Source organism: Myotis nattereri (assembly GCF_964212035.1).
Source record: "Myotis nattereri genome assembly, chromosome: 15".
NCBI lineage: Eukaryota > Metazoa > Chordata > Mammalia > Chiroptera > Vespertilionidae > Myotis > Myotis nattereri.
The window spans coordinates 17859180-17885753 of NC_138090.1; the positions used below are offsets into that span (position 1 = coordinate 17859180).

At 49.8% G+C, this 26574-nt stretch overlaps 1 protein-coding gene across 6 annotated transcripts in view; it reads right to left on the reverse strand.

Moving 5' to 3' along the window:
- Positions 1 to 23843, reverse strand: part of IL34 (interleukin 34) — a 65517-nt gene extending 41674 nt beyond the window's left edge. For 2 of the 6 annotated variants that reach the window (XM_081108079.1, XM_081108078.1), the window contains exon 1: positions 16931 to 17101. The gene's annotated coding sequence lies outside the window, so the exon portion shown is untranslated. Of the gene's footprint in view, positions 1 to 16930; positions 17175 to 23422; positions 23637 to 23711 lie in introns of those variants that run through there. The other 4 variants (XR_013996905.1, XR_013996906.1, XM_081108080.1 and 1 more) reach the window with 4 other exon arrangements.
- Positions 23844 to 26574: the final 2731 nt, after the last annotated feature.

The window sequence follows — 26574 nt, forward strand, 5'->3', positions numbered from 1 at the left end:
ACCTGGGTTGCGGGCACATCCCCAGTGGGAGATGTGCAGGAGGCAGCTGATCGATGTTTCTCTCTCTTCGATGTTTCTAACTATCTCTCTCCCTTCCTCTCTGTAAAAAATCAATAATATATATATATGTATATATATATATATATATAAAATTAAAAAAAAAAGAAAGTAAAAATAACTCAAAAATATTGCCTATAAGTGAACATTTGCATTTGAGGGGGAAGAGGAAGGGTTTCTGCTTTTCTCAGCCTCCTAAGGGATGTGGGTCCTCAGAGGTTAGAACCGGACACACAGCCTCCCCTCCCACAGGGCCAGGCCCTCCCCATCCGTGTCCAGGGATCGCCAGAGGGTCAGGCCCCGCCCCCGCAGCCTACACCCCAGGGTGGCTGACCAGTCTCAATCCCTTTGCACCTGAAGTTTCTGAGCAGAGTGCCCTTCCCCATTTACCCACCCACCTGCTCTCCCTCTCCGTACCTCCCCTTCCCCTATATCCCCTGCCCTACACCCCCCAGACTCTCCCAAGCTGCCCCAGGCCCACAGAAGGCTTCCAGCCCCGTTTGCTCCAGCTGCCCCTCTCCAAGGGGGCTGTCCCTTTGTGCCCCTCTCCCCCAAGTCCCTGGTACCCTCTTCCTTTGACTTGATTGCAGTGTCCTGAGCATCTATTTTGGCTGGGAGCTCCCTAAAGTCTCGGACTTCCCCTGACTGCCTCTGTCTCCGGACTTGCACAGCTGATCAGCTGCCAGGCCTTGGGCTGGCCCAGTCCCTTTCTTGCCAATTCAGGAATGTCCCTGGTGGAGAACATGGGGACATGGAATTCTCGGGAACAGAGCGCGTTGTGTCTAATGCTTTGGCTCACAGAGGCGGGACTGCCCACGCAGGCTGCCGGGAAACCTGGCCGTGGCTTCTCCTTACTCACTCGGGCCCTAGAGAGCCAGTCACTGCCTTTCTTTCCCTAAGCCTCACTTCACCCACCTGAGAAATGGGGCTTGAGAAACTTCCTCCAGCTGGGTGCTGGGCGGCGGGGTGGGGAGCGGTGGAGGGGAAGTGGGGGTGTCTGCAGAGGTCCCCACGCTGGGGAGCGTCTTGGTCACACAAAGCCTGTCTTCCTGGGAAGGTCTGGCTTCGCACTTGTTGACTTTGGGTTCCAGCCCTGCTCTTCCCAGGGCCCCGGCGCTCGGCGCTCGGCTGAGGCTCTGGTTTTGTCTGTTACCTTCCAAGAGCCACGGGGCCTGTGCTCCTCGCTGTCATGAAACAATCATTCATCAGGAGGCTCGCATTTCTCTCCCTGCTGGACCGCCAGCCCCACTGAATTCCTAGCTCAGTGCCCAGCATGAAGAGAATGCTAACGCTGTGTTAGCTGATTAATGCAGGGAGGCGGGTGGGGGCTGGGGTGAATGTTCTGCTCTCAGGCATCAGCATCGCAGCGGAGGAGGAGTGAGACGCAGCCCCAGGCCCTGAGCCACTTGGGAAGGGAAAGGCTGGAGTCAGGGCGAGGTGCCCGGCCTCCTCCTTGCCAGGCCACACTCACCCCCTTGGCCCAGGCCCACCCCACGCCACCTGTACAAGAGCAACACCGTCTCACACAGGGCTGGAGCCGCCACCTCGGAGTTCAATGCTCTTCAACGTGCATTTGTGACAAAGATGGAAAGCGGGGAGCCCCGCCTAAGCAGCTGATGGGGGGCGGCGGCGGGGGCGAGGGGATGGGAGGGGCCTGCACCGCCTCCTAACGAATGCGGAGAAACAGCTCAATGTCCCTCGTGAGGGGAGCCGAGCTGGCCAAGGAGATTTCAGAATCTCCAGAAATATCTGTTACCAGAGTTTGCGGCCACAGGCTGGCAGTCTGGCCCATTTCTCCTCAATGAGGGGTGGGCAACCTCAGGTCCCACCAGCCCAGCCTCCCTCCTCCTCACCCTGCCCCCAGCTGTCCCACAGCAGAGCCTTAAGCCCAAAGGCCTGAGGAAGGCACTCCAGCCGGAATCCTCCTCCCCGTTCCCGCTGGGATCCCACTCCTGGCCGCTCAGCTTTCCTCCACCTCACAGCTGCACGTCCCGCCTCCTCCTACCACTTCCCAGTGCCCGGCATGGACGAGCATCTCTTGCTCTTTCTTTTCTTTTTTTCAATCCTCAGCAGGGGATATGTTTCTCACTGATTTTTAGAGAGAGAGGGAGAGAAGCATCAATGTGTTGCTCCCCCTATATGCCCCGACCCATTGGGATCAAACCCGCCACCTTTTGGTGGACGACGCTCCAGCCAAGTGAGCCACCCAGCCAAGGGCTCTTGCTCTATCTGTTATTTTTCAAGCCCATGGTAGTTCGCCACTGATAGTGGGGTGAAGAGTGGACCCCCCATTCCTGTCCACCTGGAACCTCAGTAACCTTTGGAAAAAGGGTCCTTCCGGATGTAATGAAGAAGATGAGGTCGTGCTGGGTTGGCACGGGCCCTAAATCCAACAACTGGTGAGACACACACAGAGGAAGAGCCGGCGGCGGCGACAGGGACAGAATGGAGACGGCGACAGAATGGAGATGGCGACAAGCCAAGGAGGTTCAGGGGGCGCCCGAATCTAGGAAGCAGCCAGGAAGGATCCTCACCTGGAGCCTTCACAGCAGAGGGAGCCCTTGATTTCAGACCTCCAGTCTCCCAAAAGGGGAGGGGGGGGGGTCTTGTTATTGTTAGTTTTTGTTTTATATTTGAGACTTTCATTTTGGAGGTTGAATATTGTCTAGCCTCCATTTTGCCCACGTAATTGTAGGGTGTAATTTAACATTATATTTTAGGACGTTAATTAAAACCTCCAATTTAGGTCAAGATAAAATGCTGAGAAGCATAAAGCATAGTGGGCATCCAACCTCATATCAGCCTCAGGTGTACAACACAGTGGCGCGATTCCTATATGCCTGGTACCTTATGACGCCCAGAAACCACAAGTCTAGTGACCATCTGTCGCATACAAAGTTATTACGATATTATTGACTATATTCCCTGTGCTGTACATTACTTCCTGTGATTTATTTAGTTTATAACTATAAGTTTGTACCTCTCCATCCCCTTTACCTTTTTTGCTCTTCCCCCTGCCACCCTCCGCTCTGGCAACCATCCGTTTGTTCTCTGTGTTGGTTTGTTATTATTTTTAATCCCACATATAAGTGAAATCATACATTCTCTGTCTGATTAATTTCACTTAGCATAATACCCTCCAGGTCCATCCATGCTGTCACCAATGACAAGATTTCATTCTCTTTTAAGGCTCAAATTCTTCTCCACTTGTCTATCCATGAAAACCTAGGTTGCTACCATATCTTGGCTATTGTAAATAATGCTAAAAACCAACATAGGTTTTCAAATGACTATTTTTGTTTTCTTCAGATTAAAGCCCAGAAAGGGGAATTGCTGGGTCAAATGGTAGTTCTGTGTTTAATTTCTTGAACATAGTGTTTTCCCTAGTGGCTGCACCAAAGAACACACCCCCAACCAGGCAGGAGGGCTCCCCTTTCTCCACATCCTCACCAACGCTTGACAATAACCACTCTGACAGGTGTGAGGTGGTATCTCATTGTAATTCTGAGTTGCCTTTCCCTGATGATTAGTGACGTTCAGTGTCTTTTCATGTCTATTGGCCAGTTGTAGGTCCTCTTTGGAGAAATGCCGATGCAGGTCCTCTGACCATTTTTTAAAAAAAATATATGTTTTTATTGATTTTAGAAAGAGAGGAAGGGAGAGGAATACAGAGAAACACCGATGAGAGAGAAACATCCATCTATCGGCCGTCTCCTGCATGGCTCCTACTGGGGACTGAGCTCGCAACCCCGGCATGTGCCCTGACTCAGAATCAAACCAGTGACCTCTTGACTAGTAGGTCGATGCTCAACCACTGAGCCACACTGGCCAGCCTCTGATCATTTTTAATTGGATTGTTTTTTGTTTGTTTGTTAATCCTCACCTGAGGATACTTTTGCATTGATTTTTGGAGAGAGTGGAAGGGAGAGGGAGAGACAGGAAGAGAGAGACACATGGATTGGTTGCCTCCTACACGCACCCCAACCAGAGCCAGGGTGGAGACCAGAATTGAACCTTCAGTCCACAGGCCGACGCTCTATCCACTGAGCCAAATTGGCCAGAGTCGGATTATTTCATTGATATTGAGTTGCATGAGCTCGTTATATGTTGTGGCTACTAATCCCCTATTGGATATGTTGTTTGCTTATGCCCTCTCCCATTCAGTTGGTTGCTTTTTGTTTTGTTGATCATTTTCTTCTCTGTGAAATGTCTGCTGTTGTAAGTCCCCCGCGGCCGTCCTAGGAAGCTGACAGACGCTGCTCTGCATTTTGCTCTTCTCAGTTTATCTGGAAGACTCTGGCAAAGTCTCTCTCTTTTTTTTTTTCTTTTCTTTTTTCAGCAGCTGCTAAGAATTCCACTGTGTATGGACCATAATTAATTTAATCTGTCTACCACTGATAAACATTTATGTTTCCAATCTTTAACTTCTACAAATAATGTTGCAATGACTATCTTTGTACAGACAGCTTCATGCCCCCGGGGAAGTTCATATGGAAAAGCGGAATTACTGGGGGGAGAAATGAGTACGTTTATATGTTTGAAAGCTATTGCAAAAGGGCCTTCCAAGGCACTCAGACACTTTACATCCTCAGAAGCAGTGCCCGAGAGGTTTTCACCGGGTCACTCGTTTCTGCCTTTATTTGTTATGTTTCATCTTCTACATCAATGCGAGTTTGTTGTCCTGAGTGAAAGAGTCTAATACCAAGATATCTGTCTCTGTGTCTCTGTGTCTCTCCTCTTATAAAGACCCCAGAAGCTGATGTCTCCCTCTCCACCTCCTTCCCCTCCACCCTCTCCTTTACGATGTTATGATGCCCACACCTGTCCCTCCACACCTGTCTCCTTGCCCACATTAGCATGTGAGGGCATATGCTTGTTTGTCTGAATAAAACCGAATCACCAGATCCGATGACTTGCTTCCCCTGCCCCTCTCCCCATCACAGTGACCATAACTGTGGGTCAGTATTCTAATTTTTTATACTGTGCACACACACATACACACACACACACACACACACCGCCTCCCCATAAAGGCATCACGGAAGGCATGCAGAGGTAGACATTTTCAGTGCAATCCTGTTGCTCTGAAATCTCTAGTTATTTTGCTTCTCCTCTTCCTTCTCCCTTCTCCCTTCCCTCGCCTGCAGCCCTATACAAAAACCCCCATGCCCAGCCTTCGCTACCTTTTTCAAACTCGTACACTGACACAGAATGCATGTATGCAAGTGTGGGGCTCGGGGTCAAGTTCTGCTCTTTGGGGTTGCTTTGCAAAAGTGGGGCTCTTATTGGCACCCACGTCCATTTCTTCTTTTTCTCACGCAAAACTAAAATCCCCCAGGGAAACCCTTCCCAGTCTTTTAATGGCTGCATAATGTGTCCTGGCTGCGGGATTTTACTGTTTCCAGGCATGGTGGTGGTTGTGGTGGTGGTGGTTTTTTATTTGTTTTTGTCTTGTGTGACATTATGAATAATCTACAGTAAACATCCGGGGACATCTCTCCTCTTGTTTCTCTTTTTGTCCTTACTGCTGACTCTCTCACAGTGGCTGGTTTCCTGGTGCATTCCTGTGGGTTTTTTGTTTGTTCGTTTATTGATTTTACAGACAGAGGAAGGCAGAAAGAGAGAGAGAGAGAGAGAGAGAGAGAGAGAGAGAGAGAGAGAAAGAGAGAGAGGTTTGTTGTTCCACTTATGTATGCATTCTTTGGGTGACTCTTGTATGTGCCCTGGCTAAAGGTCGAACCTGCAGCCTTGGTGTGAGGGGGTGACGCTCTAACCAGCTGAGCTGCGCGGCCAGGGCTCCTGTGCATCCTGTGACTGGGGCTGCTCAAGCTGGACAGGCCTCCTGGGGCCGCGTGACCAGGCTGGACTGAAGGTGTGTCCCTCCAAAGAGGTGTTACTTGTGCTTCTACCAGGTGTCCCAAGGAGTTACTAGTCAGCAGTAGCATTTTTTAAAAATTGTGGTAAAATATACATAACATTTCCATCTTAACCATTTTTTTTTTCTTTACTATTTTTAATCCTCACCCAAGGATATGTTTTTATTGACTTTAGAGAGGGAGGAAGGGCGAGGGAGAGAGAGAGGGAGAGAAACATCGAACCCACAACCTGGGTATGTGCTCTGACCGGGAATCAAGCCTTCAACCTTTCAGGGTGACTTTCCAACCAACCGAGCCCACGGGCCAGAGCTGGAGTAGCTTTTATGTTCATTTCCTGGCCTGGAGACTCTAGGATCACATGAGTCGTGTCAATTTGATCCCAAATCCAAAAGAAGGCAGGTGTGTGGTTACAAATTCCCCCAAAGAGGCCTTCCTTTTCCCCAGCCAGACCCAGGCCAGCGCAGACACGCTTTCCCCTCTGCCTTTGCTGGGGGGTGAATCTTTTCCCAGCCTCACTTTCACTGGCAGGTTAAACCCTCCAGGATTCCAAGTGTATGGGGGGGGTCTCAGTGCTCCCTCTCTGCTTCAAGGAGGCTCAAAACTTTGACCCTTATCCCCGTGGCTATTCAAACCCAAGCCCCTGGGTTATCCAGACCAGGGAAGAGCCCTCGAGGCCGGCCAAGCAGCCTGGCTCCCTCCCCAGGCAGGCTTCCTTTACATCTCCTGCCCAGGGCCTGTCCTTATTTCCATGCAGCTCAGCTCTGCAGAAAAAGTGCACTGATGCCCTGGCCAGTGTGCTCAGTGCTTAGAGCATCAGCCCATGTGCCGAATGGTCACGGGTTCGATTCCCAGTCAAGGGCACGTACCTGGGTTTTAGGTTCGCTCCCTGCCCCCTGGTTGCGGTGCATGAGGGAGGCAACCAGCCGATGTGTCTCTCTCACATCAATGTTTCTCTCTCTCTCTCCCCCTCCCTCCCTCCCTCCCTCCCTCCCTCCCTCCCCCTCCCATTCTCTCTGAAAAGCAATGGGAAAAAGATCCTCTGGTGAGAATTAATGGGGGGGGAAAAAGTGTGCTGATGGTTTTGTACCCTAAGTTTCTACATGTTTTATAGAGTTTTCCCTCGAAACTATCAAATCTTCTATCTGGCTAAAAAGAAATACCCCTTACATTTCCTTTTCCTTGTATTGGTTTTTAGCCGTAACTTTTCATGGGCTCCTGCCTAATCTGGGCCAATGGCACAGCCCCAGTGGGCATACAGGAGCTGCTCAGTGGAAACTCGTAGAAGGAAGGGAAACAGCCGAGCGCCCAGTGTGGCGGGGCATGGCCACGGAGAGGGCGCTGCCTCTGCTTCAGGGACGTTTGGGCTCATAAAACCCGGGTTGATGACCTCGGCAGTGGCCCAGAGGCAGCTGGGACTTCCTCAGCGGGGCTAAGCGGACCAGGGGACGATGAGGAGGAGAGTAATAATAATAACAGCTAGTGTTAGTTCCTCTGTATCATTTAATCCCTGCACCCCGCACACAAACACCAGCAGCCGTGAGGAATCCTCGCCCTCGTTTTAAAGATGAGGAAACCGAAACTCAGAAAGCTCAGCGACTTGCCCAAGGCACGCAGCTGGCCAGTGGGAGGGCAAGTGCTGCATCTAAGTATGTCTGACCCAAAGCCCTTGCTGATAGCCCTAGGCTAGAGGACGGCCTGAAGGCAAAAGGAAAAGAGCACATTCCCAGACCCAGCAGCCTGGGCGGCTGGCAGAGCCTGACTATAAGGCCAGGGAGGCCTGCCCAGGGCAGGGAGCCCACAAGAATGTGGAGCAGGAGGGGGTGACCTGAGCACCCAGCAACTTCAGGGTCAGAACCCAGAGGCTGCCCGCTCGGCCCCGGGCCCGAGCCAGCCAGGGCAGGCCACTCTGGCTGCAGCTCAGGGCCGCTGGGCGTAGGAAGGAGCCACTTCTCTTCACCGCAGCTGGGTTTGCCTCTTCCTGGGTGCTGGCACCCTGCAGAGGAATAACATGCTATGGCTTCAGAGCCCCCGTTTTCTCATCTGTAAAGTGGGAGTGAATCTCACAGTGATGGGCCCTGGGCCTGGTCAGTGGTATCATACCACATGCATGATACACGCAGACAGTAACAGCTCCGCCCTCATCGCAACTGGACACACGCATGGCTGGGGATGGATGGAGGGCAGCACACATGTGGCTGCAGGGCATCCACTGGCTCTGGTGTCTGAGACAAAGGTGCAAATGCAGTGCCAGAGCCCTAGCCGGTTTGGCTCAGTGGAGAGAGCTTCGGCCTGCGGACCAAAGGGTCCCAGGTTCGATTCCAGTCAAGGGCATGTACCTTGGTTGCAGGCTCCTCCCCGGCCTGTGCCCTGGTCAGGGCCCATGCAGGAGGCAACCATGATGTGTTTCTCTCACATCAGTGTTTCTCTCTGTCTTTCCCTCTCTCTCTCACTCTCCCTAAAATCAATGGGTGAGGATTAAAAAATATCCTTGGGTGAGGAAAGGAAGGAAGGAAGGAAGGAAGGAAGGAAGGAAGGAAGGAAGGAAGGAAGGAGAGAAAGAGAAAGAAAGAGAGAGAGAGAGAGAGAGAGAGAGAGAGAGAGAGAGAGAGAGAGAAAGAAAGAAAGAAAGAAAGAAAGAAAGAAAGAAAGAAAGAAAGAAAGAAAGAGAAGAGAAGAAAATGGGGTGCCAGAGAGCCCAGTGCCATATCTAGGAGAGCCACTTCCAACCTCGGGAGGGAAACCCAGGCAAGAAGCCGACTTGGCACAGGTCTGCCACTCAGACACCTGGTTCCCAGCAGCTCACTGCCTTCCCCTGGCTGCTCATCACAGCCTGTCCCGACCATGGCCCTTCTGTGCCTCTGGGGCGCCCTGGCCACTCTCCTGACAGTTCTGGTCTCTGTAAGGACAGATCCCTTTTCTCCTGAGGTCAGCCGAACAAGGTTAGACTTGTCCCCAGAAGAATGCGTCTAAGAAACTAGAGAGGAAACAAAACCAAGAAATTAAAATGCAGCCACCTGCAAACAAGAGAACTTCCAAGTCCTTATTCTGATAAGAATCTGGCCCCAGACTGGCCTGGCAGCCTCCTCAAGCTGCCTCCTCACCTCCTCCTCCTCTCCGCCCTTCCAGAACCTGCTTCCTCTGGCCTTGAGCAGCATCAGCCCTTCCCCTGGCCCTCGCCGGGACCAGCTTGAGCTCCTGGAAAACTCAACTGGCTGCAGAGAGTCCTCCTCGGGCCCCCACTCTCCCATAAGGAGAATACCTCCGGGCAGCGTTTCTGAAACGTCTGAGGATGTAGCCGGTGATGGCAACTGCAGCGAATGGGAGCTCCATGACAGCAAGACTTCCTTTTGTTTCCTGCTCCCTCTTCTGTGCCTGGCCCATGGCAGATGCTCATGATGTTTGTTGGATGAATGAGCTATGAATATGAGCTTGGGTGTGTACATATCATCTCTAGAAGGACCCCTAAGAGCCCAGTATCAGTGATGGTGTTCGGATAGATGAAAATAGAGGCCTAAGGAAGGAGATACGGAGAGGAAGCTACTCTTTACTGTAAACCAATCTCCACTCTGTATTTCCTTTTTTTAAAAAAATATATTCTATTGATCTTCCACAGAGAGAAAGGGAGAGGGATAGAGAGTTAGAAACATCGATGAGAGAGAGAGACATCGACCAGCTGCCCCCCGCACACCCCCCACTGGGGATGTGCCCACAACCAAGGCACATGCCCCTGACTGGAATCGAACCCGGGACCCCTCAGTCCACAGGCCGATGCTCTATCTACTGAGCCAAACCGGCCACGGCCAATCTGTATTTCTTGATGTTTATTTTTTTCACTGTGCATATATAATAACTATTTGAAATTAAAAACATAAACCATTTACATTAGCACAAAAAAATGAAATGCTTTGGTATACATCTAGCAAAATATGTAGAAGAGCTCCATAAGAAAAACTATAAAACTCTGATGAAAGAAATCAAGGAAAGTAGGAGGCACTCAGAGCAGGAATGACGGGCCAGGTGCAGAGGGTCCCCAGCGGGCGAGTCCTGGGTGCCTAGCAATGGGCAAAACTACTCCCGTAAGGCAGGACCACATCTAGGCCTCAGCTGTGCTTCAGCTCCAGGCTCAGAAAAGCAGCAAAACCAGGTGGAATAATGCCATGGCCAACATCAGGACCAGCTGCAATGACTAATAATCCCCTTCCCTGGTACTGAGCAATCGGTGGGGACCACCACCCTGAGCCACACACCAGCCCTGAGCGACACACGAGAAAGATGATGAATATTCTATTGAGATCTTCCCCTGACACCTCAGATACAAGCCCGAGAGATGGAGGACCTGGTGTGGCTCTCACTGTAGCACGCCCACACCTTTCCCCACCCCTTCCTCCAGGAGCGCTTTCCTGGACTCTCTCTTACCCCCAAGCTCCACGGGCCCCTCTTTTGCCTCTGTCACGTGTTTCCTGAGCCGATTTCTTTTTTTCCTTTTCTTTTTTAAAGATTTTTTTATTGCTGATTGTATTACAGATATCTCTTGAGCCCACTTCTACGGCTCACTTCTTCTACCTCTGTGACTTTTTAAACTTTCTCTTTTAGTATGAATCTTGACTCTGAATTTTTTCTTAGCCAGAACTCAAGTACCGAGATTGCTGAACCCAGATCCCTTCTGACTCCATCGGTCTAACACCTGGTGCCGTTTTTCTGCTGCTAGGTGGAGAAGTAGTCCATGTTCATGAATAGGAAGACTCAATATTATTTAGATGTTTGCCCTCCTCAGCTTGAGCTATAGATTCAATGCCATCTCAATCAGAATCCCAGAAAGCTATTTTATAAGTATCTACAAACTGGTTCTAAAGTTTATATGGAAAGACCCAAAATAGCCAACACAATTCTGAAGAAAAATAAAGTAAGAGGACTGACACTACCTAACTTCAAGATTTCCTATAAACCTACAGGAATCACGACAGAATAGTATTGGCAAATGGTGCTGGAACAAAGTGGACATTGACATGCAAAAAAAAAAAAAAAAAAGGGCCCTGCTGCTGTGGCTAATTAGAGTGTCAGCCAGTGCACAGAAGGGTCATGGGTTCAATTTCCGGTCAAGAGCACGTGTCTGGGTTGCATCCTTGGCCCTAGTCAGGGTGCGTGTAGAAGCACAATCGATGTGCCTCTCTCACATCTCTCTCTCTCTCTCCCTCCCACCCCCCACCTCCTTTCCAGTCTCTCTTAAAATCAATGGGGGGAAATATCCTCAACTGAGGATTAACAACAACAACAAAAAAGGAATCTGGACACATATCTTTTACAATAATTAATTCAAAATGGATCTTAGACATAAACGTCAAAGGCAAATAATAAAATTTTAGAATATAACATAGGAGTAAGTTTAGGTGGCCTTGGGTTTGATGATGCGTCTTTAGATACAACAAAAGCACAGTCCATTAAAAAAAAAAAAAGAACACTGGTAAACCTTATTAAAATTCAAAACTCTGCTCTGCAAAAGACAGCTAAGAAAATGAAGAGAAAATATTTACAAAAGATGTATCTGATTAAGAACTTGGATCTAAAATATATTTTTTAAAACTCTCCAAACTCAGCAATAAGGAAACAAACAACCCAATTAAAAAATGAGCAAGATATCTGAACAGACATCTTGCCAAAAAGATAAGTGAATGGCAAATAAGCACATGAAAAGAGGCTCCACATCTTATGTCATTAAGGAATTGCACAGTAAAACAACAATGTGCACTACACACCTATTACTGTTTTGGCTAAAATCCAAAAGAACTGCCCTGACTGGTTTGGCTCAGCGGATAGAGCATCGGCCTGCGGGCTGAAGGGTCCCGGGTCCGATTCCGATCAAGGGCATGTACCTTGGTTGCAGGCACATCCACAGTAGGGGGTGTGCAGAAGGCAGCTGATCGATGCTTCTCTCTCATCGATGTTTCTAACTCTATATCCCTCTCCCTTCCTCTCTGTAAAAAATCAATAAAATATATTTTTTAAAAAAATCCAAAAGAACTGACATCACTAAATGCTAATAAGATTGCAGAATCCCACTGATTTGCTGGTGGGAATGCACAATAATACAATCTCTGGGAGATAGTTTGGCAGCTTCTTACAAGCTCAACACAGTATTACCATACAATCCCAGTTGATATTTACCCAACTGAGTAAATATAAACATGCACACATATCTCTAGAGCAGCTTCATTCATAATCACCCAAGACCGCAAGCAACCAAGACACCTCTCAACAAGTGAATGGATTGAAAAACTATAGTACATCCATATAATGAGACCTTATTCAGCACTTAAAAAGAAATGTGCTATCAAGCCACGAAAAGACCTGAATGAACCATAAATGCGTGTTCTAAGTGAGAGAAACCAACCGGGAAAGGCTCTGTACTGCATGCTTCCAACTAGATGGCATTTTAGAAAAGGCGAAGCTGCACAGACGGCATCGAGAGCAGTGGTTGCCAGGGGCTGGGGGAAGGGAGGGTGGAAAGTGGTGCACGGATGATCGGTGGGGCAGTCACTCTCTGCTGTACAACTGTAATGGCGGAGACCACAGTCGTCACACACTGTCATATGTCAGTCAAAACCCCCAGAATGCACAACACTAAGGCTCCATCCTAACCTAAACTATGAATTTTAGTTAATAGTGTATTAATATCAATTCACCAATTGTTGTAACACACTAATAATACATGCAAATAACAAGAGAGCCCGGCCGGTGTGGCTCCGTGGTTGAGTGTCGACTCATGCACCAAGAGGTCCCTGGTGTGCTTCCCGGTCAGGGCACATGCCCGGGGTTTGGGCTCGATCCCTGGTGGGGGTGTGTAGGGGGCAGCCGATTGATGATTCTCTCTCATCATTGATGTTTATCTCTCTCTCCCCCTCTCCCTTCCTCTCTCTGAAATCAATAAAACCATTAAAATGTTTATAACAAGGGATACTCTGTATCCACAGTGGGGTGGCTACATGGAACTCTCCATACTTTCTCCTCAAATTTTCCGTAAATCTAAATTGTCCTTTTAAAACAATCCATTAATTTTTTTAAAAAAAAGAAAGCTTACAAGGTATAAAATAAAAGCGGTTCAGCCAATGTCATGGGCTTTGCAGACAGCCTAGAACAGTGATGGCGAACCTTTTGAGCTCAGCCTGTCAGCATTTTGAAAAACCCTAACTTAACTCTGGTGCCGTGTCACATACAGAAATTTTTTGATATTTGCAACCATAGTAAAACAAAGACTTCTATTTTTGATATTTATTTTATATCTTTAAATGCCATTTAACAAAGAAAAATCAACCGAAAAAATGAGCTCGCGTGTCACCTCTGACATGCGTGTCATAGGTTCGCCATCACTGGCCTAGGAGGTCGGTCCCAAATCCTGAACCAGCCTCAGCTTCCTCCTGTGGGTTGTTCCAGAACTCTGTCACTCAGCATGACAGTCAAAACTCATGTTGTTGACATGACTTCTGCAGACAGGGAGAGCCTGGCCTTCTGGCTGGGAGGTGAACCGGGCAGGCAGGACCAGGAGGCACCTTCTGCAGAGACGACACCCAAAGGTTTCCAGCCGCAGGAAGACACTGGAAAGCACCTGGCCCCAGGCCAGCCTCTGCCGGGCCAGCTGCTCTGCTGGCCTATGTGCACGGAGCTTCCTGGGTCTGGGACAGCCCCTCCAAGGGGGCAAGCAAGACGACTGACTACGTAGCCTGTGACTCAGTGCAGAGTGAGGAGCCACCACCCTGCCCTGGTAGGACCCTTCCACTGCGGCAGCCCGGGGAACCCCTAATCACCTTCTTCATTCATAAAAATAGCACGACCACTGGGGTGGCAGTGAGGGTACCAGGCAGCAGTGGGAGAGAAAGCGGAAATGTAGGCTATTTCACCAAGCAGTGAGTGGCAGCAACATTACTGCTATCAGAACAACAACCACAGAGCCTCAAGGGCAGCAGCAGGGAGAAGGAACTATCCAGGCCTCTGAATACATAACCTCCTGAGCCTCAAGCCTCAGTCCCCTCCTCTGCAGTATGGGAGTAACACAGTCCTTCACCTCCTGGGCTCTGTATGAACTCGGGGAGATGGTACCTGCCCGGGCTGAGCACCTGCCTGGCACAGAGGGGTGCCTTCCTAAGGTGTGAATGCCATCCCACTAACTGTGTCATCCTGGGCAAATCGCTGTCCCTGCCAGGGCTTCCTCTGTGATCCTGCTCAGATCCGAGGCCACAGGAGGCCGCCGTGTTGCCACCATTAAGGAGAGTGTTGATTGCCTTTCGAGCGCTTGACGATGGACTTGGACAAAGTGAATCTCATGGCCGAGGTGTTGACACCCAGGGGGCTGGGCTGGAAAAAACACCGTTACAAAAAAGGCAAAACGAACTCAACAGCCTTGGGGAAGACGTTGAGCGCAGGAAGAGGGCGGCTGGAGAGGGTCCCATTTAACGAAAAGACCTGGAGGGTGTTGAATGACAGGAAGCCTGGCTCCCAATCATAGCCAGTGTTTTCTTCACAATTATCCTTGAACCCTGGAGACCCCAGCAGTCAGGGCTCGGCTCACAGAGGTGCCAGCCAGAAAGAGGCGGCAGTGCTGACTCCCCTGGTAGGGGAGGGGGTCACAGCTCTATCGGTACCTGTGAGGGTGTCAGAGGTTGGCTGGGGGCAGGGTTGCCGGGAGTGACCAGCGTGGGGAGGCAGATTTTGGAGATTTCCACCCTGCCTAGAGGGCTGGAGCCAAATGGTCTGGGTGCAAATCCCAGCTCTACCACCTACTGGCTAGCCTTGGACAGGTGACTTAACCCCCAGGCATGGGTTCCCAGCGGTAAAATGGGGATGAAAGTAGCAACCGCCAAACAGGGCTGTGATGAGGACTGGAGATCAAGCCTGTTCAGCAGGTAGCACAGTGCCTGCCAGGAGGAAAAGGCACATCTGTTATCACTGTCACTTAGGGCAGGGCTGGCAGCAAGCCTTCCCACCTACCTACCCCCTCGCTCTGATGTGGGTCCCACCGTAACACAGGCCTGTGCCATATAACTTTGCCTGGACTGGATTGGAGAGGTGCAGAGTCTAGGAGACCCTCTGGCTCCAACCTCTCACGCCGGAGTCTCTCCGCAGCTTGCCCCGCCTCTCCTTGCATGCCTCCACTAACAGGGAGCTCATCACCCCCATGAGGCAGCTGGCTCCACATTCAAGCAGCTCTGATCACAAGTTCTCTAGGCAGAGCCAAAATCTCCTCCCTGCAAACTGCCCCTTCCTGGAAGTGACTTTTCTGCCAGGGACTTTCCAATGTCTGGAATCCACCCATCCCACAAACGCCAGGAACCCTGAGCAGGGCTCCAGGACGGCTCCCCGGAATCCCACCCTGAGCATCTCATGCAGAAAAGCACAACTACCCCCCTCGCCGCCCCCCCCCCCCCCCACACACACAGAGAGACACACACACACCCTCCACATCCCGGATGGATGAGGCTGAAAGTCTTGCACTAATAATGGTGTCACTCGACCCTCACAACACCCCTGTGAGGCATGTACCATTTCTTTGCCCAATTTTTTAAAATTGTGGTGAAATACACATAATATAAAATCTTAACCATTTCTAAGTATGCAGTGAATTGTTGTGCAACCATCACCAACATCCATCTCCAGAACTCTTCATTTTGCAAAACTGAAACTCTAAACCGATTAGTAATGATTCCCCCATTCCTCCCCACCCACCCCCCTCCTCGGAAACCTCCATTCTACTTTCAGTTTCTATAAATATAACAACTCTAGGTATCTTATGTAAGTGGAATCACACAGAGCCCTGGCCGGGTAGCTCAGTTAGTTAGAGCGTCTCCCGATAACACCAAGGTTTCGGGTTCGATCTCTGGGTCAGAGAACATATAAGAAGCAACCAATGAATGCATAAGTATGTGGAACAAGTCGATGTTTCTCTCTCTCTCTCTTCCTTTCCCCCACCCCCCTCTAAAAATCAATCCATTTTTTTAAAAATATATTTTATTGATTTTTTACAGAGAGGAAGGGAGAGGGATAGAGAGTTAGAAACATCAATGAGAGAGAAACATCGATCAGCTGCCTCCTGCACATCCCCCAATGGGGAAGTGCCCGCAACCCAGGTACATGCCCTTGACCGGAAATGAACCTGGGACCTTTCAGTCTGCAGGCCGACGCTCTACCCACTGAGCCAAACCGGTTTCGGCTAAAACTCAATCCATTTTTTAAAAGTGGAATCATATAGTATTTGTCTTCCTGTGTCTGGCTTATTGCACTCAGCATAATGCCCTCCAGGTTCATCGGTGTATTTTTTAAGGCTGAACAATATTCCATCGCATGCATTCACCACATTCTGTTTCTCCATCCATCCGCCAATGGACGTGTGAGTGGCTCCTACCTTTAGGCTATTGCAAATAATGCTGCGGTGAACATCCAGTTCTATGGGGTACATAATCTGAAGTGGAATTGCTAACTCATACGGTAGTTTTACTGTTTAATTTTTTCAGAACAGCCCGACCTGTTTTCTACAGTGCCTGCACCACTGCGCCATCCCGCCGACCATGCATGAGGCCCCGATTTCTCCGCCGGGCCAGCACCTGTTTGTTTGGCGTTTGTCTTCCTACCGTAGCCGTCTTCCCGAGGGTGAGGCTATATGGGGAGCGCCTCCTTTTACCCGACCTCACGGGGGGGGAAGTGGGATGGGGGGCCTGGGGCGGCCCAAGGCTGTGACTGGCCCACGGTCGCTCGGGCAGCAGGTGGGAGCCTGTGCGCGCGTGGCCGGGGCTGTCTGCAGCCGACCCTGCTCTCACCAGCCCCTCCCCGCACATCCCTGCTGTCCCGCTGGGCAGGGACCCGCCTGGCGCCGCCACCTCCTCTGAGCTCCCGCGGGGGGAGGCGGGGACCCCAGGGGGACCCCTCTCCTGCCCGGGGAGCAAGAAGAACCCCAGCCCCTGGACCTCTGGGACCCGGGCACCCTGAGACGACGGTTTCGGCAAAGGCCTTACCCTGCGGCCGGCAGAGCTGGGGGCCGGAGCCTCCGCGGGCTGCGCCTCCCGCTCGGGCAGCCAGGCTGGAGCGGGGAGCGGGGAGCGGGGAGCGGGACGCGGGAGTGGGACGCGGGCTCGCTCCACAGCCGCCAGCGGGCCGGCGGCGCCCCGGTGATCGGCGATCGCAGAGAACAGGGACCGCGGGGGCGGGGGCGGGAGCGGGGCCAGGGGCCGCGGGGGCGGCGCGCACTTTCTCGAATCCGGCGGGGCCGGGCCGGGCGCCGGGAGCGCCTGCCGCGCGGTGGGGCCGGGAAGGGCCAGGCCCCCGCACGCACGCGAAGTGACCCATCAAGGAGCCTCGGACGCAGAGCCCGGGCGGCCCCCTCCTGCCGGGCCAGCTAAGTCTCCCTGAGCCTCAGTTTCTTCGTCTGTAAAGTGGGGAGACCGAGTCAAACCTTGCAGGGAGCTGTGGACATTACCTGTGAGCCTGGCACAGAGTGAGAGTGGCCGCCACTGCCTCCTCCCACTCCCAGGCGTGTCCTCCACCTGCCCCTCACCTGCCCCTCACCTGCCCCGCAGGGCTCTGCCCCTCACGGCTGGAGGGCTGGCAGAGCCTTGAGACCAAGGGTCCAGCCTCCTGGTGACTCCAGGGAGTACACGGTTGAATGTATTCGTTCTTAGAACAACAAATAAACTCAGGAACCATAATTCCTTCAGGTCAACAAAGCCAAGGTCACAGATGTTTGCCCTGTGTTATGTATATGACCTGGTAGCACCCTGAGCTCCATTGGTAGGGCCTGCCTGAATCATGCCCCACCACGCAATGGGCTAGTAGTGGCCGCTGCACAGGATGGAGACCTACATCTGATGGCATTTCCACGACATGCACTGGAGTGGGAGTACAAACCCGGTTATAGTAAGGTCATGTATAGATGATCTGATAGGACACAGAGGTGTGTGAGTGTGTGTGTGTGTGTGTGTGTGTGTGTGTGTGTGGGCAGGCCCTCATTCCTCCAAGTATGGTTTCCTGGTCAGTAGCAGTAGTAGCACCGAATACTTAACAAAATCCCCAGGCGATTCCTGTGCAGGTTACTCAGGAGTGTGACATTGGACTTGGCAATGATTTCTTAGAACTGACACCAAGAGCGCAGGCAACAAAAGCAAAAGTAGACAAATGGAACTACGTCAAAATTTAAAACTTTTGTGCATCAACAGTGAAAAGGCAACCTATGGAATAGAAGAGAGTATATGAAAATATGGTAAGTTCTAGAGGCCTGAAGTAATTTATACCTAGAATATATAAAGAAATCCTACAACTCAACAATTAAAAAAACCAAATAACCTGACTAAAATATGAGCAAAGGACTTCAATAGACATTTCTCCAGTGGTGACAAACAAATGCCCAAAAGATATATGAAGAAGATGCCTAACATCACTAATCGTCAGAGAAATGCAAATCAAAATGACAAGGAGATGTCACTTCACATCCATTAAGATGGCCACGATCAAAAACAGAAAATAGCAAGTGTTGGCAAAGATGTGGAGCAATCAGAGCCCTTGTAAATTGTTGGTAGGATTGTAAAATGTTGCAACTACTATGAAAAACAGTATGGAGGCTCCTTAAGAAGCTTAAAACAGAATTCCCATACGATCCATCAATGCCATTTCTGGTATACCAATCAGTGCCACCCCCAATTGAAAGCATGGTCATTTTTTAAATCCTCACTCGAGGATATTTTTCCATTGATTTTTAGAGAGAGTGGAAGAGAGAGGGAAAGACAGAGAGAAACATCGATGTGAGAGAAACACATCAATTAGTTGCCTCCTGCACGAGCCCCGACCAGGGCCTGGGCTGGAGAGGAGCCTGCAACCGAGATACATGCCCTTGACTGGAATCGAACCCAGGGCCCTTTGGTCTGGAGGCCACCGCTCTATCCACTGAGCCAAACCGGCTATGGTGAAAGCATGGTCTTGAAGAGAAATTTGAACATCATGTTCATAGCAGCATTATTTACAATAGCTAAAACATGGAAACAAGCCAAGAGCCCATCAGCTGGTCAGTAGACTAACATTGTGGTGTGTATACACAATGAAATACAGGGGTGGGCAAAAGTAGGTTTACAGTGATTCGTATGAAAAAGTATGTAATACAAGAATAAACTCCGTGTTTCATGTAGTCACAACTGTAAGCCTGCTTTTGCCCACACCTGTATTATTTAGCCTTAAAAAGGAATAACATTTTACAACATGGATACATTTTGAGGACCTTATGCTAAATGAACAAGCCAGACACAAAAAGACAAATACTATATGATTCCATTTGTTTGAGATACCTGAGTAGTCAAATTCATAGACACATATAGTGGGATGGTGGTTGCCAGTAGGTAGGAGGGGTAGAAAGTGGGGGGTCATTCATTGTCCAGTGGGGACAGAGTTTCAGTTTTGCAAGACGAAAATGTTCTGGAGATCTGTGTGATAGCAATGTAAATGTGCTTAATATCTATGATTATGGTAGATTTTTAAAAATGCTCACGGAGAGAACTTAATGATCTGAGAAAGTAGAAAGACAAGGAAGCCGGGAAGTCCTGGCTCTTGGGAAAGAGGGAAGGAAAGGTGTGGTTCCAGGGAAGGAAGAGTGAGGTGATGTGCAGGTGATACAGGCAGAGTGGGGGCTGGGACCTGGTGGGAGAATCTGGGCCAGGATGTGAACGTCCTCCCGCTATGACAGCAGCGGGCCCCCAGAAAGCTTTGGAGCAGGGTCCGGCCCTTCCCGAGAGCTGCCAAGCAAAACCAAGGTCTCTTTGTCTTTCAAACTCATCACCTTGACTGCAACCTTGCTAACTGCAGACCCACCCATCCCCACTTACCTACCTCCCGATCCCCTGCGATGGGGAGGCAGCCCTGGCTGGGTATTGAGCCCTTCCTGGCTGGGATGTACAGACAGGCCTCTCTGGTGGGCCTGGAAAGCTCAGGAGGTAGGTTCCCAGGCTGACGGTAGCCCTGCTCCCAGGGGACACCACTCCCCAAGTATGGGACATGGCCCTCGTGCACTCAGGATGGCTGGAGCCCAGAAACCCCCTGGGGTTGTCACAGGCCTGCAGGCCACGGTTCTCAGAACTCCATGGAGTCTCTTGAGGTCAAAGGGCCAGACTGTCTATTTCAGAAATGACTCTTCCTTCCGAGGCTGCGTCACGGATGGCCACCGTCACTGGAGAAATGTCTATTGCAGTGATGGAGAACCTTTTGAGCTTGGCCTGTCAGCATTTTGAAAAACCCTAACTTAACTCTGGTGCCGTGTCACATATAGAAATTTTTTGATATTTGCAACCGTAGTAAAACAAAGACTTATATTTTTGATATTTATTTTATATATTTAAATGCCATTTAACAAAGGAAAAATCAACCAAAAAATGAGTTCGCCTGTCACCTCTGACACACGTGTCATAGGTTCACCATCACTGGTCTATTGCCTGGGCGGGTGGAGGGGTGGGGAGTGGAGGGGTGCCACAGCCTCCAGAAACATTTGGACTCCCAGGAGAGAGCTGTGAGAAGCCTAACTGCCCTGAACCCTCACCTGAGGGAGGAGGCCCACCTACTCTGGTGGCGGAGTTGCTGGGACCAGAACCACAGAACCCCAGGCCCCAACTCCCAGGCCTGGCTCCCTCACCAAGCCTCTCCTGAGAATCCTACTTTCTGCATTTATTTATTTGGGGTATCATCAAAGCCCCTGAGATGAGGTGGAAGGCTGGGGGTCTTCCAGGCCTCCACCACCATCCCCTGTCCCAGAACAGGCATCCTCAAACCTGCCTAAATCCCCACTTCTTTGAGATAAAGTCCAAATCCTCAAGGTTCTGTAAAAGGTGGTCTCCACTGATTCTTCTCTTTCGTCTCCCAGGCTCTTCGCCCAGCCCTGCAGCTCTCCTGAACTTTCCAAACTCCCCCAGACGCCGCTCAGCTGTCCCACTTGCTATGCCTGCTTCCTTCTCCTCGCTGCCTCATAGCCTGTTGTTCCTTCGTAAGCAGGGAGCTGTCCCAGAGTGACCGGCAGTCTGTCGCAGCCTGCTCTGCTCCCATGAGATAGGCTGTGTGCCCTCTCAAGAGCAGGGAGCCTTTCTTATGGGTCTCTTCCTAGTTTCCGGCACCATAGCCACGCAGGCTGATACATGTTGAGTGAGAAAATGAACACAGGAGTTTTCTGCCCACTTTTTATGGTTAATTCACCCAAAGGCTCTAGAGCAGCAGTTCTCAACCTGTGGGTCGCGATCCCTTTGGGGGTTGAACGACTCTTTCACAGGGGTCGCCTAAGACCATCGGAAAACACATATATAATTACATATTGTTTTTGTGGTTGATCACTATGCTTTAATGATGTTCAATTTGTAACAATGAAAATACATCCTGCATATCAGATATTTACATTACGATTCATAACAGTAGCAAAATGACAGTTATGAAGTAGCAACGAAAACAATTTTATGGTTGGGGCTCACCACAACATGAGGAACTGTATTAAAGGGTCGCGGCATTAGGAAGGTTGAGAACCACTGTTCTAGAGCATGGCCTTGACCTTCCACATTGGGTCCCTGAGTGCCAGCAGCCTGACCTATGTTATCTTAAGTGATTCTACGGCGCAGGTGTTAACATTTCCATGTTACAGATAAGGAACTGATGATGAGAGGTCCCATGACTGCCCACTGCTGGGAACTGGTGCAACCAGGACTGGAACCCAGCCTGGCCAGCCTGGCTCCTGCTACCCTGGCCTCCCAGTACTCTGTGAGTGGGGAACAACGTGTGCCCACAGGCTTCAGGGGAATTCTCCACTCTGTCCGCCCCTCAAACCTGTGCTTTGAGGAAGATGGTTGAGAGGTAGAAAGAGTGGCATCCAGATCTGATGGCAGTACGAGGCCACGAGTCTGGGGGACCTTAGGAAAGAGACCAACCTGACCTGTTATCCCCCGATGCCTAGCCTTGCAGCCTAAGCACAGAGAGGGGCTTAGCACACATAGTCAAACAACCCTTAACAGGTGGCTGGATGAGAGAGAGGTCAACATGCCCTCGAGAAGGTCTTCTCCATTCTGCCCAGCTTCTAGAATGATCCAGGGAAAGGCCCAGGCCTGAAAGAGCCTTCCGGGGGTGCTTCATAAGTGCTGTACACTCTCTCTGCTGTCCTCGTACCCCCAAGAAGTTTTCTAATCTGTAGTCTACATGTGAACTAATTGAACTTATTAGGCAAGAGGTCAAGGTCGAACAGCTGCTTTCAAAGGTCGTCTGAACCACTGTTAGATGGCTTCATCCTCCTTCCTAAACTCCCCAGAGAAAACAATCCCTACCCACCCCCTCGTGCCTTCACAGTACTGGAAATTAGGAAACAAGTCTCATAGTTCCTATGAGTGAGCTGACCCCATGGGTAACATGAGCTGAGCTACAAAAATGTTCTTGCCCTTTGCGCCAGTATTCATTCTGGATGGGAAATAAAACACAAGGAGAGGTGGGGGGATGGGGGGATCTAAAAGACTAAAGAAAGTTATTTTCGCAGAGATGGCCATAGAAGTGGAATTATTAATTACAGAACACCTAGAAGCAATCCAGCTTTACAACCGAGTGACAGAGGATTGTTAAGGTGGCAGATACCACATGGAACTTAACAATGACACGGTTCATTGGTTTATGTTCATTTAAAATGCATGATCTCACTCATTTATGGACTATAATGAACAACATAAACTGATGAACAAAAACAGATCCAGAGACAGAGAAGCATTGATCAGACCATCAAACCTCAGAGGGAAGGTAGGGGAGGTTGGGGGGTAAGGGGGAGAGATGAACCAAAGGGCTTATATGCAAGCATATAGGCCTAACCAATGGACACAGACAACAGGGGGGTGAGTGCATGAGTGGGGGGAGGGGGGTAATGTGGGGATAAGGACACATATGTAATAACTTAATCAACAAAAAAAAAAATTAAAAAAAGAAAGAGAAAAAATAAAAATAAAATAAATGCAGCCAAGCCATGGCTCAGTTGTCTGGGCATCGTCCCATGCACCAAAAGGTTGCAGTCTCGATCCCTGGTGGGGGGCGTGAAGGAGGCAGCCAATCAATGTTTCTCTCTCACATCGATGATTCTCTCTCTCTTTCCCTCTCCCTTCCTCTCTCTTTAAAAATCAATTTAAAATCTTTTTTTAAAAAGCGTATTAGATTATAAATGGTTTAGTGACTGCATCATGGTTTTATTTTAAAAATAATTAAATAAATGCAAACTGTAAAAGCAGAACATTTTAATTTCAGAATAGCATTTGAATGAGAAAGTCTCACCTATGCCATTTTATTTTTTTTCCTTTCCTTTAAAGAATTTAAAATCAATTCGTTTTTGATGAGGTAATTCTTGCACATGGTAAAAATTCAGGCACATAATACATTAAGGTCTAAAAACCTAAAGTAATATGCAAAGAAGCAGCCACCCAGTAACCCATGACAATCTTTTAAGAATGTGGATTTGTCAATTTACTAACCTCAGAAGGGAACATGGAGAGAAGTAACTTGCTTTACGGTGATTCGGATCTATTTTTTTGGTTTTGTTTTCCCCTGCAAGACTGAAGAAAGCAAAGGTTCAGAAATGAAGAAACCCAGAGCAGAAAATCCACACCATTTCTCTACAAGACATAGCTCAGAGCTTCTTGGCTGGGACTTTCAAGTCTAGCTCAGATCCCTCCTGCTGTCATCTGTGAAGGAAGCAGCTGAATCAGGGTGGAGAAATCTGGCAAAGAAAACCATGTGAGAGAAAATCGACTGCCTTCTTACCTGTTCCCACACCAGGATGCAATCTTCTAGCGTTTTGCTGTCGGATTTAAAGGACTCCAGGGCCCAGAGCAGGTACCTAGCGGCTAGGGGCAGTGGGAGCCAGGTGGGAGCAGCTCCGGCTTCCCCCAGCCCACGATCCAGGCTTCCCGGCTGATGGGAAGGGCCAGAAAGCAGGCCAGTACAACACGATTCAGAAACTGAAGCCAACAAGGGTGGGGCAGACCACGTGTCCCCAGCCTGCCTTAGAATGTGGAGTAGGAGGGGGCCACAACCCCACAGAATCAATTGGGAACTATTCAGACCGAAGGCATCTGTTAAGATAAATGGTGGAAGTCCCCATTTGGGTCGTTTTAAGTGGCCACCCCAGCTCCTCTCCAGAACACAATCGCTTTAACCAAAAAAATCTTCTTGCAAAACTTAATAAAACTGGGTGATGTGGTAGTAACCGGAGTGCATGTAAGGCAGGGGTCGGGGACGGCGGGCCTGGGGGCTCTATTAGGACCACAAAATCATTTGGTCTGGCCCTGCCAAGGCATTGGGGGTGAGTTCATGAAAAGTTTACCCAAATAGAGGAGGCTAATTTTAAACTTGATCATTTTGTATGGCCCTCGAATGATGTTATAAATATCCCAATGGCCCTTGGCAGAAAAAAGGTTCCCCATCCCTGATGTAGGGGAATGAATATTAGACAGAGAAAAGGTCTTTGATAGATATCAGTGTTGAGGACCAATCAATGACCCAGTCTATACGGAGACAGGAGCCCAGAGAGATCACATATCGAAGCCAAGATCACACAGCCCACGTGACTCAGAGCCTTTCCGGGTGTAGCATGTGGTCCTTCAGAAGACCGGCCCTTTGCTCAGGACATCTCCCAGGACAAGGGCACTCTCACTTTGCCTGGGTCAGAGCGAGGGCTGAGAACGGCTCTCCCCAGAATTCTGTGGGCACCCAAGAGGCAGCTCCATCCTCTCCTAATTTTCATAGCAAGCTCTCTGACTTTCTCAAGACTATATTTGGCCCTGGCTGGTGTGGCTTGGTTGGTTGGGTATTGTCCTATGCACCTAAAGGGTGCAGGCTCATATCGATGTCTCTCTCTCCCCTCTCCCTTCCTCTCTCTCTCTAAAAATCAGTTTTTGTGGAAAAGAAGTTGTATTTGGAATTATGGAAGGGCCATACCCCCAAGGGATCCTTTAGCTCCCCATTAGTAGACATTGCATGTCGGGGGGCAGGGGAAGGGCTGTGTTCCCAGCATCAAACTATCCGACAAGACAGTTTGCAGTGTTTCCCTGAGTGCGAGCAGAGCCCTTTAAGGGCCCCTGATTAACATCTAGGATTCCACAGCACCTAGTCCGGGAAACGCTCGACTAGAGGACATTAGCATATCTTACTCTCAATGCCAATGCCTGGCACAAGTAGTTGTTCAAGAAATGGTTTCTCAATTGGATTGACAAAGCTGGATTCCTGGTTTGGCCCTGCACTTCCGGCAGGACGATAATGCCCACACAGGAATGCACTGGGCTAATTCCCCACCCCCACCCCCGTCCCCAAGGCAGTGGCTACACTCGCCACACCCTCTGCAAGGCCTTGCTGCAGAGCTCTGCCAAGTTGCTTCATACCGGTCCGGGCAGCCCGTGGGAGGGCACAAGCGGGGAAAGTTGATGGGGGAACAGTCATAGGATCTCACTGGGGCCTCAGAGAAGCCTCAACAAACTCTCCTGTGCCTTCTCTGGGGCCTCTTGGCTTGAAATGATGCCGATTTCTTTTAAAGCATTGCATCTAGGACTACAGTTCAAGATGGAGGTGGCTCCGCATCTCCCCAGGCTTCTGCACCCAAGTTCAGTGGCCACGCTTCCTGTTACCATGACCTTGGACCATGTCTTATTCTTCCCATTTTACAGACAGGAAACTGATCCTTGCTTAGAGATTGGTGAACCCAGGTCATCTGACTCTATCCAGTGCTCTTTCTATGGCCTTCACTCCTACTGACATTTGGCAGACAGGATCTTGTTTCTGACTGGCCTTTCTCCGGGTGCAGCATCAGCTTCTTAAAGGCAAGAGAGTCCCCCGTGTGCCTGTGAACAGCATTGGGCTCTAATAAACCGTAGTAAATGCTAATACTTCTCTTGATTATTGTCACTAGCGTATACACCACACTTATGCGGGGCCCAAATTAACTTGTGAACGTGGCCCAAATGACCTAGTCAAAGGCAACTCTCATTCCCTGAGATCTTGTTTGCATCAAAGAAGGGAGCACAGCACGCTCTGCTGGGTGGGCTTGTGCATTGAAAATCCCATGACCAGGTTCAGTGAGCTGACAGCAGCCCCGCTTGGCTCACTTTCCCGGAGCATTTCCAGGGAGCCAAAGCAGACAACCTTCTCGGCTCTCCTGTTGCTTCTACTATCCTAAGCCCTTCCTTTGCTTCATTGTCCCCAACTTTAATAAACATACTTTCAAAATGAAAAATAAAAATCTTTTGCCCTAGCTGGTTTGGCTCAGTGGATAGAGGTCAGCCTGTGGACTGAAAGGTCCCAGGTTCGATTCTGGTCAAAGGCACATGCCCAGGTTGCAGGCTCATCCCCAGTAGGGGGTGTGCAGGAAGCAGTCGATCAATGATTCTCTCTCATCATTGATGTTTCAACCTCTCTCCCTCTCCCTTCCTGTCTGAAATCAATTAAAAAAATATATATTTTTTAAAAAATGTTTTGATGATCAGGTTCTAGAAGGAAGAATTAGTAGTGGGGAACTGAGATGAGTTTGCCCCTAGGATTTCAACCCAACCTGACTGGGTACTAAGAGAGCTGCTGAACTTGGGTGTGGCTGGGGGTGGGGTGAGGGACAGGGGCCTTTAGCTAGTTCCAGCCT